At 40.1% G+C, this 15,123-nt stretch overlaps 1 pseudogene; it reads left to right on the top strand.

The window, feature by feature from the left end:
* LOC131248348 (ABC transporter A family member 8-like) overlaps window positions 1-15,123 on the top strand; it is an 84,091-nt pseudogene that overhangs the window by 16,046 nt on the left and 52,922 nt on the right.

Genomic DNA, 15,123 nt, shown 5'->3' on the forward strand with positions numbered 1-15,123 from the left:
GCCTAATCCTTCAACGCATACCCATATTCAAGGAAGGAACAACACTAGAGGTGAAGACTCCTTAAACTTGCATTAATTTAAGTTCATGTGAATTATCTTACATTTTACATGTTTTAATGATATTATGACTCTCTCCCTACAGTAGTTAATTTACTACCAATAATTATTTATCCTTGGGAATAATGGTATGATGTTACTTATGAGTGATCTTCATTATCTTTGTGGGGCAATGGATACAAATCTTGCCATTGCCTTTACCAATCTTGTTGAGTTAGCCCTTGCTACTCTCCTTTTTGTTGAGTTAGCTATTGTCACTCTCCTCTTTGTTGAGTTAGCCATTGCTACTCTCCTATTTGTTGAGTTGGCAGTTGTCACTTTCCTCTTTGTTGAGTTAGTCATTGCTATTCTCCTCCTTATTTTGTTAGCCTTGTGCTATCTACTTTTAAGGCTTGGACATATGTCTTGGAATTCCAAAACTCCTATGATTCAGTTTACATTTTCTTTGATGCAAGTGATGTGTTAAAGGTATTGCAACTAGTGATTCAATTTCTAATCACCGACGTAATGCACTCTGGGTAAAGACCCTCTTGGTCAACACATAATTCCATGGGTTTGGGTAGTGATGCATAAATTGATGTAAGTAATTCGCAATGCGTGTTACATCACTTCAGGGATTGGATATCGCAAATAGTCGCTCCATGAACAAATTATATCACGTAATTCATCTGACTCATATGTTGTGCCACCTTTAGGTGTTCACGTAAATCCATGATAGCATTGGACATGAGCCAAGAATGGTAGTATGGGACACTATGCACGAGCTGTCAGCTTGTGCTGGGTGACAAGCCCCCCATAGTGACTTTTAAGTTTTTAAAAATTGGCTGTTTAAAATTGGAATAATAACAGTTGTGCTGATCATGCATTCATAGCATATGGGCGATGACAGGTAGCTAATTCTGAATGATGTATCACGTGTCCTTTATCGTGATATCATTTTGCTGGCTCTAAGACCACTGACAATTGAGCCAATTTTAGTGAGCTAGTCACTACGCACGTACTTGATATATTTTCCCTGTTGACTTGCTACATGCATATAATTTTCCCAAAAGCCAACTGGATGAGCATCCCCAGTTGATGTGCATTCACGCATTTATGCATTTAAATAAGATTGCATCGTGGATTATTTTATATGCTTTATTGTTTAAACTATACTTAACTAATGCGGTGGTGTGTAATCGTAAGAAAAATTTACATTGAGTTGGTCACTCATCATTTGAATATACAACCATACAGATAATGCAGGCATAGATCTGGATGATGGTGCTTATAAAGTAGACCCCGATGTTGACCCCACTAGGGTGGGAGAGGAGCTCTTTGAGGAGGAGCCTTATCAAGATGTGGCTGAACTCTATGGGCTCAACTAGTAGATCGCAGTTTATATTTCTGTTAGTTGTTTAATTAAACATTTTATGAACTTGGATTTTATACTAAGTCCCCAACTAAGTAGATGAGATTTTGATGATATTTGAAATATTATGGCATACCATGCATGGTTTTCTCTCCCCCTCACTCTGATTTTCCTAGGGTTTGCATCATACATATAGTTGCTCTCCAGATAAACACCCGGGTTTTTGAAAAGGAGTACTATACTCAGGTTTCGAAACTCAAGGCGTTACAAAGCCGCGGGCCGTAAGAAAAGAAAATAGGATATAAGGCCACCTTCCCCGTGGGAGGATCGCTTGGGAGCTCCCCTACTCGAGGAAGCCATGGCCCCACCAAGCTCGAGATCTCGAACTCCAACCAAATAGACTACAAGTCTTCCAAACACAGTAAGAAAATAAAAATCTTGGCCGAAAAGGCCACACCCTGAGAAGATGAGGAAACTGGCTTTGCCTAAGGCGAAGGGGCCTCCCTAACGCGAGGGGCCATCATCGACGATGGTCCCTCTAGAGACGAAGCTAACCGAGAGTTTGTGGTGTCATGTACAGACTCCCCTTAAAAGGCCCCCAAATTGGAGCCCCCCTTAGACTTTTTCCTAGAAGATATTTAAAAAAAGAAAGGAAAAAAAAAACCGAACTAACTTGCTATATAAGACATGCAACCAACCAACTGAACTAACTAAGAGTTACCCAAGCGAACTTCTTAAGTTATCAATACATCAATTGTAAGCAGTGCTGGTCATGAGTCGAGCTAGCTCGAAAAACTCGCTCGACTCAGCTCGAGTCAGCTCCGATTGACTAAGCTTGAATGGCCGATTCGAGCTAAGCCAAGCTAATTATTTGAAGCTCGAGTTGAGTTCAAGCCCAGTTCGACCAAAGGGCGTTTCAACTTGACTCGAACTCGAACTTGACTCGACTCGAATCTCGAACTCGGCTCAATTAATAAATATATTAAATATTAAATATTAATATATATATATATATATATATATATATTATAAGTTTTAACTTTTAAATTAAAAAAAAAAAAAAAAAAAAAACCTAGAGTCACTACGCAACTGCACATACCCCCTTTCCCTTTCCCTTTCTTCTCTTTCTCTACCCACTGCCAGCCGCACGTTCACCCGGACCACCACCACCAGTTTTCATTTTAGCTCCACAATAGTATGATTTAAATCTCTTGAGATCTACTTCTTGAGCAAGAAACCCAAGAAATCTGAGATGGGTTTTTCTCAGATTTGCTAGAGCTTTAAGGAAATCCAATAATCTTATTGGCTAGAGCTCTTTACTTGGATTTTTGATCTATGTTCTGCTCTTTTTCTTTCTAGTACTTAGAATTCTGTTGGTGGAAGAAGATCAAGAACAGATCGATTCTTACAGGTTTCTTCATCCGATTCGAAGCTTTGTTTAGTTTTTTCATCAGGTTTTGCTTTGATTCTCCTAAGATTTTTGAATTTTTCATCAATGGAGGAGGATCATGAACAAAATACATTACTCTCTCACCAAACAAGCTCAAGCTCGAGCTTGACTCAAGGTAAACTCGACTCTACTCGAACCACTAGCTCAACTCGAACTCAACTTGACAGCTTTGGCAAACAAGCCAAGCTTCAATGTTGAGCTCGAGGCTAAGTTCGAGCTCGAGCTCAAACTCGAGTACATCATGGACAAGCCGAGTCGAGCTTGGCCCACCTCGACTCAAGTTGGCTCGATGCCCACCTCTAATTGTAAGATGAGCTAACTTCGAAGGATCTGAGCTAAGGCCCAGATGCAGAGCTAGATGCATGACTCATTTGCCGAGCTGACTTAATCAACATCGGCCTAAGAAGCAGGATTTCCAGAGAGAATCCCAACCTGTGCTAAGAAAGGAAAGATTTTGCAAGGCTATATCTGAAGATTCCTGCTAGCCGAGGTTATCTCAGCTATATATTCGGAAGCATATACCCATTTAAATACGCCCCCCTTAGCATATATAGTGCATCCTACCCCCTTTCATTTGAGGGGGCCACCCCACCGCAGGACATCTCGCTGATTCAATGGTGCCATCCCTTGCCTCCCACATTCAGTAAGATAAATGGATCCGGTGTCTTTCAACAAGATACATTATCTCAGAATTCACCCTAACATCACGTAAATACACCTTTTTTTTTTTATCTTTTTATTCTTTTGTTTTTTAATGTTTTAATGTTAGCTTGTAAGTACACCCACTGTCAATTCACACGACACTGTTAGTCACTCCCACTAGAGAATCGATATCAAGACTTCAGTTTTGAAACGAAGTATCTTTCACTCAATCTACCACCCAAGTTATGGATCTGGGTGTATGTAAATACACCCATTGCTACTTAAGAAATCTACCACTTGAGCTATGGATTACATGCACCCATTGCTACTTAAGAAATCTACCACTTGAGCTCTGGATCTGGGTGTATGTAAATGCACCCATTGCTACTTAAGAAAGTGAGCACAAAAAAAATCTAACTAAAGCTTTGCTTCTACTATAAGCGCGTTCTCCTTAGGTTTCGAAGGGTCCCTGGCCATAACGGAAGGCACGCCCATATGCCTGGCCAGCTTATCCAGATTCGAGCAACAACAACCATGATTACAAATATACAATTATGGATTGAAGTAAAAATGACATTACTGTTCATTTTGTGAGTCATTATTTGAACGATTGTGATTATCCTATCACAATGATATTGGGTCCATTTACAATCCACGGTGATTCCTTCTTGGCCAATCGTCCACTTTCATCATAGGGGGAACCACTTGGTCCATGATCGGGACCATTAGATAAACAGTACCTGATCCCGACTTATCTGCCCCATTTGTGAAGTCCGAAGGTCCAAGGTACTACATGTCCTCGGCCCAGGATTATTATTATCATCATCAGGTCCCGCTCACTGTAGTCGGCAATAGGATCCTCGATCGAGGACATGTATAGAATCCTCGGGTGAAACACATGAATTCAAGTTGACCTAGGTTGAGAGATCCAGACCATCAATTTGATGACTGCACACAGATGCACCATGGCCCCATCATCTCCTGGACTGGAAGATCCTAGCCATCCAATCTTTGGGTTTGTTCAGTTGAATATGTGTTCAAGGGTTAAGATCATCCCATCAGAGAGACTTTTAGGGCACGATCCAGGTATTATGTTCGTGCCCCAGAAAAAATAAAAATAAAAAACTGATCACCTACAAGCAGCATTACCCCAACTTGTGGGATCGTACCATATATTACGCCACCACGTCCCTTGTATAGGACATCAGTACGATGAAATCAATAGGCCTCAATACTAGGATCTCTATTCTCAAAATTCAAAATGATCCGATCACAAGGTGGGCCATACATTTATATTGAGTCAGATCATCAGTCGTCCAATGATTCCAACCTTTTGGTCCATATGATAATAGAACTATCCTGATTTTTACATCATGCGATCTTCATGGTGAGGACTACTGTTTCGATGGTGCTGATGTCCTACAAAAATCCATATTATGTGAAAAATTGGTGCGGTACCAATAGTTGTGGTACCTTGACCTTAGCTGATCACATCTCAATTCTTACTCAGAAGGATCCCAGTTTAAGACTTGTAAGTTTGTTTTGCACAACTTAAAAAATGATGGAGACTCATTGACCGTACACATGCCGTACTTGAACGTCAATCCAGACCGTCTAAATCTCTGACACAACTGTGAATGGAGCATATGTAAGCTAAAGATTTCACTGAAAAGGTAACAATAACTATCTGATTTTTTCCTTCGAATTTGGACAGTTTATCACTAACATCTCTATTATAAAAATTAATTAAATGGTTAGAGTTACTTGATCCGTTTTATTTTAGAGATACACACCATCCACAACAGGACCCATAAATTGGATGGACGGTAGGGCCACATGTAAGGAGGATGAGTCATCATCATTTTTTTTAAGTTGTGAAAAACTAACATGGGAAGCTGGAAGTTTCGGTCTTTTTTCTAGATTGACCTACATCCATGTATAAATAGTAAGCTTATACAGCTCCACACTACTCATTTTCAAGTCTTTTTTCCTTCATTTGGATGGCTTCCAACAGCAGCAGTGAGCGTAGTGGGCCACCATCTTTTCTCACTCAAGCTGATGCATTGCTTAGGAAAAATCTCAGCTTTCAGGTATGCCCTTTTTTCATCTAAGTTAGATATTAGATCTCCACCGTACAAAATACAAGGTCTAATTCAAGTTGTGTTTTGTGTTTGTTACACGTCTGCATTCTCTTCTGTAATTAAAACCAATTTGATATTCTGTTGGTTATTAAGCATAAAGTGGGCCACCCATGATCAACAAAGACCAATGGATAGGTGGGGTCCACTGTAGATTGCATAACTAAAAGAACTATGTTGGTTAATGATGGCTGTGCGAATAGGGGCATGCAAAATGGGTGGTAAATTCTCAACGGTCCACATTGTGATAACAGGTGGGCCCACTTGGGCCTGGATATAAATTCTCACCATCTTAAGGCACGAAGAATTCGTACTTCATCGTGTCCCTCCGAAAGTAGGGTCGACCAGAGTTGTACGTAAAAACTGCAGTGCAAATGTAAGATTGACCTATTTCAGTCAGTCGCAGACATACTAAACATGCTCAATGATAATAGTCGGATACCATAGTGGGTGTTAACCTTACCACGTGGAGCCTACCTTGATGAATGTAGTGTATATCGATGCTGCCCATATGTTTTATTAGCTCATTTCATTACGTTATTCAAAAACTTTAAGTAGATACAAATCTCTGTCAGACCACACCACTGTAAAAATCAGTGAATGAAAATTAAATGCTATTTGTAGGCTTGATCAAGATGAAATTTCTATTTTCCCTTCATCCAGGTCTGTTTGACCTTATCAACGGGTTGGATGGCAGATAAAAATTACATATTTGCTTACAGTGGAGATTGAGAAGCTTTTAATGGCGACCATTCAATTACCGCTGTTTCCTGTGATGTGGTCCACGTGAGATTTTGATCTGCATAAATTTTGGCACCATGTCCGAAAATGGGCTGGCAAAACAGATGGACTGTGTTGATAAATAACACATTATCAAGGTGGGCCCCACGGTAAGGGTAACACCTAATCCCCTCCCCTAATCAGATGTGAGATGTCAATTCATGTTAAGTACGTCGCGAGTTAGAGTCACCACCATGCATCACCCATTTTGCGGCACACATGAAACATGGTCACTTAAGTAGAACCGTCAATGTCACGATGCTAACCTATAGAGCTCATGCTAGAAACTTAACGGATAATTCTGATCGTTCATATGCATTGTTAAAAGTGGACTGTTGAAAAGAGACTTTTCAATGGGCCACATCCAACTCCATAAATCAAGGATCAGGGTCATCCTTTAGATATGATTATTGGATCATAGGCCACTCAAATCAGCATCTATAAGATGAACGAATAGTTACGATCCATCTCCACATCTGGGTCATACAGGGCAGGGTCATACAGGGCAACCATACTAAGTAAACTCTGTGGGCCCCACAGAGATGTATGTGTCTTATCCATGCCATATATATAATTTTCCAACTCATTTCGGGGCATGATACAATTTTCAAAGCATATCCAAAGCTCAAGTGGAACACACCACAAGAAATAGTGGAAATTGAACAGATTGATCGATGCCTCAGTCATCCTAGGAACATGTTAGATGACAAATAACCATCACCGTAGGCTCTAGAAAGTCTTCAATGGTAGAAATAAATATCACCGTGGGGCATCCTAAGAAGGTTCCAATGGTGGAAATCATTATTCCTACTGTTTTTTGGGGTTTGGCCTACTTACAACTTTAGATATGCTTCAATTGTGAGCTCAACCCTAAAATAAGTTGAAAAAATTGGATGGACGGTGTGGATAAACCACATACACTCACGGTGGGACCAACAGATCGAGGTTAATCGTAATGAGCAATCCGATTTCAATGATCTGATTCTCAGGCACATTGGCCCACCTCATGCAAATATTGGATTTTTAACATGTGCGTGATTGGCACGTATGTTTGCGCGTAGATGGAAAGGGTTCTATACATCACGACGACTGGCGTCCTATTTACCTTCATGCATTTCCCGAGGTATTTTGGTCAACCAAGAGGGTGATAAGTCTACTATAATTAAAGGGCGCGGATCCCAAGGTCATTTGGTCAACTAAGAGGGTGAAAAGTCTACTATTATTAAAGGGCGTGGATCGGGTACTGCCTCACCCGGACAGGCGGGGATTGGGGACTACCCCACCGGGACCTAGCTAGATACAGGTCTTGTCAGGGCCTCTGTGGGGGCCACCATGATTTAAGTGTTTTATCCACGCCATTCATCCATTTTGAAAATTTATTTTAGATAATAGGCCAAAAAATGGAGCAGATTGAATGATTAAGTGGACCACACCACAAGAAACAGTCAGGATTGAATTTCTAGCGTTGAAAACTTCTTGATGGCCATGGACAGGTTATGTGTTTTGGATCAAGTTGATATTTATATTTTCCCTTCATCTAGGTCTACGTGATCTTATGAACAGTTTAGATGGCAATTAAACATCACGGTGGAACCAGGAAGGTCTCAACTAAAGGTAATTGTCACCACTACTTACTGTGGTGTGGTCGACTCGAGTTTTCCTCCTGCTTCCTTTTCGGATTTACATGCTAAAATGATCTTTCAAAATTAATGAATGGCTGGGATAAAACAAATAAATCACAGTGGCCCCACAGAGTTCCTGACAGGTGGTGGTGAGGGCAGTACCCAATCACCGCCGCACCGGGGGAAGCGGATAGCGTCCTACCTGCAGTCTCTAGCAAGGAACCAGATTTGTTTATCCACGCCATAATGTTTCTCTTTATCCAGCCTGTCCATCTCTTTTCTTGGATCATTTTAATATATGAGCCTAATTTGCTCAAGTGAACCACAAAACATGTTGCTCTAACATTTAATGCAATTCAAGATTCATTTAATAATGTAACGCAAGATAACTTATATTTAATCATTGTGCATTAAAGCAACCCGAGTTTACTATTTGTGGGGTCCACTTGAGCGTTGGATCTGCTTATTTTTGAGCTCATATCTTAAAATATCTGAGAAAAAAATAAAAATTCAGGAGTAGATAAATAGATACATCACGGTGGGCTCCCCACAGATCTGCCCGTTCCCGGGCGGGGGTTCGACGCAATCCGCTTCCCCTATCAGACCTAGCTGGAGACGCACGGTGCTGTCAGGAGATATGTGGGGGCCTTATGATGTATATGTCGTATCCACGCTGTCCATCCATTTTGATGGATCATTTTAGGTAATGATCCAAAAGAGTGTCAGATTGAAGGCTCAAGTGGAACATACCACACGAAGTAGTGGGGATTGAATTCGAATTCCTACCGTTGAAAACTTCCTGAGGCCCACCGTAGTGTTCGTTTACCATCCAACCTGCTCGTAAGGTCACTTAGACATATATGACGTGAAAACATAAATATCACCTTATCCAAAAGCCCTGTGCCCCTGAGAAGTTTTCTAGAGTAAGCTTTCAATCGCCACTACTTCCTGTGGTGTGGTCCACTTAAACCTTGAATCTAATTTATTTTTGGCTCATGCCCTAAAATGATATGTAAAAATATGGACGGATGGTGTGGATAAGACATGCTCATTAGGGTGGGCCCTAAAGAACTCCTGACAGAACCTTCCGTCTCTAGCCAGGTCCTGGTCGGAAACGGATTGACTACTCCCCCTGACACCAGCCCCGGAGCTGGTGGTCGGTGCTCTGTGGGCCCCACCATGATGTATGTGTTTCATCCATTCCGTTCATCCATTTTTAAATATCAATTTATGTCTTCCATCCAAAAATGATAGGGATATAAATCTCAAGTGGATCACACCACAGGAAAAAAATAGTGATTGGATATCCATCATTTAAATCCTCCTAAGGCCTGATGTACTGTTTATTTGACATCCAATCCGTTGATTAGGTCATAAAGACCCAGATAAAGAGAGAAAACAATGATCAACTTGATCCAATACTTTTATGGCCCCCAAAAAGTTTTTAACGGTCAAAGTTCATTCAACACTGTTTCCTGTAATGTGGTCTACTTGAGATTGTGATATATCTCATTTTTTGTATGTTAACATAAATTGATCTAGAAAAATATATGGACGGAATGGATGAAACACATACATCATGGTGGGGCCCACAGAGCACCGACCACCAGCTCCGGGGCTGGTGTCAGGGGGAGTAGCCAATCCGTTTCCGTCCTGGTCGGGGCTACCCAATCCGCGTCCATTAGTCTTGTAGTGGATTGCCTGTGATCCCGGGCATAGTGATATCCGTGCTCGAGGCCGTGTGGGGCCGTAGCGATGTCCGTGACAAATACACTCCGTCCATCTATTTTAAAATACCACAGTTGGGCACTATTCTAAAAATCAGGCAGATCCAAAACTCGCGTGGGCTATACCACACGAATCAGTGGGGATTGAACGTCTGGTGGTGACAGAAGTTTTGTATTAGGTTGATATTTGTTTATGCAGTTTATCGGAGTGATAATAATTTATTGAACATTTTGGATGGCATATAAACATCATAGTCAGCACCACGGAGGTTTCAACGGTGGATGTTGTTGTTCCCATTATTTATTGGTGTGGTCTAGCTGAGTTTTGGATCTGCCTGATTTTTAGCATTATGTCCTATTGTGGTCTTTCAAAACAAATGGACGGAGTGGATTTGTCACGGACATCTCTGTGGACCCCACACAGCTTCGTGCACAGGGATATCTCTCCTATCACTATAAGTTATATACTCCTAGTTGCATCGATTCACCTGGACATTCCAATCGATCGATCCGAACTGTCCATTAAGTTTATAAAACATTTTCTGGGCTACCATCCGAAAATCACACAGATGGAATGATCAATTCCATCCTTCATTTGGTTATAATTTTTTATGGCCATCCTTTTTCTTAGCCATGGATTGGATGGTTAAGACTACTTAATAAAAGTGATACTTTAGAAACATAAGCAATCCATTATAATTCCTAACAAATAGATGGATTAATATTAGACCTATTTTTGTAAAAAATGATCTTGACCGTCCACGTTTAAAGCAATTGATCGAATGGTTCATATTTTTTAGATCAATGTGATTTTTCAATGCTACCCATGAAATGTGTGTTTAGATGTGATGAACAGTCTAGATCAATATATTGAAAGTCTCACCCTTAACAGTCTGTTATGCCCCTTGTAAAGGATGTAACAACCTTGTAATAATATGTTAGAGAGTAGTTTTCATATATATTATTTTCAATGTCACGGGGCACATAAATTTTTTGAGTTTTTTTTTTCAATGATTAAAAAAAAAGAAAAAAAGATATCTAAATGGCTGGTATAAGAGCCGTAATAGCTGTTACAACCCGTATTGTAAAGGCCTGTTTGATTTTCCGACGCTCAAGTGTAATTACCATGTAAATGGGTAATAATTATTTACCTAGGTAATTACCGCATCTTTCCCAATGCAAATGTGACAACTTACTTTCTTAATACTTTAATCGAGAAATTTACAACATTAATGTGGGGCCCATCATAATGTATGTTACTTATCCACACCGCTTATTTGTTATGATAGCTGAATTTATAGCATGAGCAAAAAATTGAGGTAGATCCAAAGGTCAAGTGGACCACACCACAGGAAGCAACGGGAATCGAACGTCTATCATTAGAATCTTCTTGTGGCCCTTAGAAGTTTCGGATCAAGCTGATATTTGTGTTTTCCCCTTATCCATGCTTGTGTGACCCTATGAATGGGTTAAATGATGAAAAAACCTCGATGTGAGCCCAGTGAAGAAAATAACTTTCAATGGTAGGTGAATTAAGGCCATCGTTTCCTTTAGTGTGGGCCATTTGAGTGTTGGATCTGCCTCATTTTTTGAATCATGTTCCAAAATGTTCTAATAAAATAGATGGACGGTGTGGATATATCATATACATTATAGTGGGGTCCACATATTTAAGTCAACACTTTTGTTTTGATTTTCGAGGTGGAATTACTCTCATATTTTCAAACATGGTGAAAAAGTAATAATTACTTGTTTACCATGATTTACATGTATCATGGGGCCTATTTGGATTCGCGTATTACGGTGTATTGTATTGCATCCGTGTACTGTTCATGTATACCTTAGATGGTTTTCAGAATACATCCAAATCAACATGCCATTAATCAACATTTGGATAGGAGGTATTGTTCAGATAAGTATACAAAATCTTTCACAGATCATTATTTGGATACGACGTATTAGGCCTGCTATTGTACAATCGTATAACATACAATAGCATTTGTACGGATTGGTTATTTTTAAGTTCTCATCCATTTCATAACAGGTAGTGCCCATCGTCATGTGATATGATTAATCCTACCCGTCCAACATGTTCGTGATTGAGTAATCCTACCCCTCCATCCATAGGATTCACGTTATTAACGGTATGGAGGGCATCTAACATGGCAATATGTCCTAAAATGAAATCACAGAACAGATGGAGGAGGTTGATCTACGAAGCAACTTGATAATGGGGCCCACCTGGGTTACCAGCGCGGGAACGTCCTGTGAGAAACGTCCGAAGGAAAATATAGCGTGATTACAATCAGAAGACGCACATTCATTCCACACCAACTGTGGACCCACGATGAGGTCAATGCTCATCCACGCTGTCCATCTATTTGAGTTCCCTAACCCACCATGATCTAGGCCACCTTTGTGCCGTATAATATCATCAAAAGAAATTAATTAGAATACAAGGGGGATAAAACTTTGAAAAAATGTTAAAAAACAATAGAAATTTTTCAAATGACTTAAAATGCATATCTGATCAGAATTTCCACCCAATTTGAAAGTCACTCGAAAAGTCTATGATATGTTCCCAAAAAAAAAAAAAAAAGAATTTTTAATTATTTCCTATCTACTTTCAAACAGTCTTCCACAACTTAAAAAGAAAACGATTCAAACGGGAATCATTTTCTCTGGACAGTCACGTAAACAATGATAAAATAAACTCCCCACCAGCTGCATATAATATGAACAGACCAAGCAGCAAACCAAAAAGCGAACAATCGATGACTGGTTCATTTCCTACACCATCAGCTACCACTCTTTCACGCCTGCCATCTTCTGAACCAATGTCGCTGATTACAGTTCGCTCTATGGGTGCAACTACACACGTCCCAGTGTCCATCGTCGCAGGACGATTTGACGCACGAATAGGCCCACCTTGAGGTGTTTCATCGGCCGCTCTATCGATGACGGTGGCCTAAATGATATAGTAAACAAGTCATAATCTCTGTTAATCCCAGTACTAGTAAGATGTAATACTCAGTGCTTTAAACATGAAATCTAAAAACGTACGATAATAACAATATCAACCAACCTTGTGTTGATTTCATGAAATCATGGCATCTTCATAACTCGTGAAAGACTTGTGTTTGCACCCACTGAATCGGTGAACTTATGTATTGCAATCTTCCCATGTCTCATATATTCCGAGTTTTCTTCCCACAAACACCACGTAAAACTTCTTTTTCATCTTCCCTACAATTGGTAAACATACAGTTTTTTAGTGCAAAATATCCATGATGTCTAGCAAATATCTTGACAAATTTGAATAAGAAGCGGGCAAAATCAAAGTGCTGGTATGTTAGATTAACGAGGTCAAAAGTATATCAGTATAAAATTGATTCAAATAACTCAGATTCAGTGATATCATGTCAATATTACCTATCGAAAAATTCAATACAGGAGTGTATCAGTAATCCGGGGAATCAGAAATAGTATTTCAATAATAACCTGCCAATATTATGCAAACCAACGATTAGTATTAGTAGACAACTAAATCAATTTTACAAATCTGATAACCAAAACTTCCTGAATAGCAGAACTATATCAGTAAAAATCTGAATATAAAACAGTAAGCCAATGTTATCCATGTTGATTCAGCAGGACAAAAGTGCATCAGTACAAAATTGAATCCTGTGAAAATTATCTATCAAAAATGGTCTCAGAAGCAGAAATTCAATGTTGTTCCTATGAAGATTATCTGTCAATAAATCCCAAAACCAAAACTACATCATTCAAAAACTGAAGCAGAAACTGTAATTCAATGTCATGCTGTCAGGATTATCCAGGCCAAAAGTGTAGCATCAAGAATCTAAAACCTATAACATTATAAGCGGACATTGTAATAGTTCATTAGCCACACATAACTGCCATAAATCTATGAGCTCACATGAAACATGCATGATTTGCATGATCAATTTCTTGTATGAATTGGAACCTAGGGGACACTGTCCACCAGTTCAAGTCAAGTATGAACCAATCGACCTGTAAAAAACCTGCATCATTCTCATTAATAGCATAATCAATATATGCAGGTCAAGATTGTCATAATAGAATTGTTGATGCAATAGCAATTTAAATACCCACAGTATTAAAGTTAAATCCCCCAACCGATCCAAGTAGGGCCCGGGTAAAACAGTAACCACACCCATCTAGTAATAAAAAGTAAAGTACAAAACATCATTGTCAACATATATAATAGGTGGCCCAATTTCACTCTGCAAGGAAGGATAACTTTTTCTATCCATTCCTTTCTCCTTTCATGTCTCATCTTCATAAAATATCAAGCACTGACTAAATCGGACTGCAACACCCTTGCAACCCGAATCTGGTCCTCATCGCTAAGACCATCCACGTCTTCTAGTATCCCCAGCAGCCGCTGCACATGTGTCATGCTCTTGCCCTGCGCCATAGTTATGGTCAGGGTCTTCACAGCTTCTACCACTTCCCCCATCCTGTAACGACCTTGGAATTTTTGTGCTAATCTTTCCTTAAGTAGTTGTTTTGGGGTAATTAGTGCTTTGCTTGATTGCTTGTGAATTTCGCATCAATCACTTTAAATTGTATCTGCATGGCTCTAAACGTGCAGATTAGTGAGCGCTACGTTACTCTGAAATCTGGGATCCATCGCTAAATCCAGTTGTTCTGGGAAATTTTTGGAAGATCTGGATCGGACCTAAACCGCGCGTCGAAAGTCCGATGGCGATGATCTTAGGCTGTTGCGGTCACTGAGTTGGGCTTGGTCTTCACCTTAAAAATCAAGTCGATCTGATGTTCTGGGTCGATTTGGTTGAGTTCGGAGTGAAGAGTGTGAGAACGGTTGGAATTTAATAAGCTTTTTATGAAATCTGAGTCGTGTCGCTTGCGCGACGATTTTAAGTTATCTGACCGTTGGTTTCTGACCCAATTTCACCCTCTGATCAGGATGGTTGGCCCAGGCATATCCTAGTGCTTGTGGACCTGATCGAGATTCCGTGACCGTTGAATTGAGTGTGGTCCGCCACGGCTGATCTGAAGAGCCGGTCGGTACGAAAACTCTGCTTGACCTAGATCCATGGTCAGTGAGCTTAAGTCCGACCTTTCGTGGTTATAGGCCCACCAGAAGTGCTTCGTTGGATCGAGAAAGGCGTGCTTTGGTTATTACCTAAGTATACCTTGACCCTGGGGTTATTTCCATCATTTTAAGGCCTATATATAGTCCTTAAACCCTAGCTCTCATTTCCATACGAATTTTCTCTAACCCTAGCTTGGAGAGAGAGTGGAAAAGAGAGAGTTAGTGAGAGAGATTGGTTGGTGATTCATCTTG

The sequence above is a fragment of the Magnolia sinica genome, chromosome 1 (assembly GCF_029962835.1).
Source record: "Magnolia sinica isolate HGM2019 chromosome 1, MsV1, whole genome shotgun sequence".
Taxonomy (NCBI): domain Eukaryota; kingdom Viridiplantae; phylum Streptophyta; class Magnoliopsida; order Magnoliales; family Magnoliaceae; genus Magnolia; species Magnolia sinica.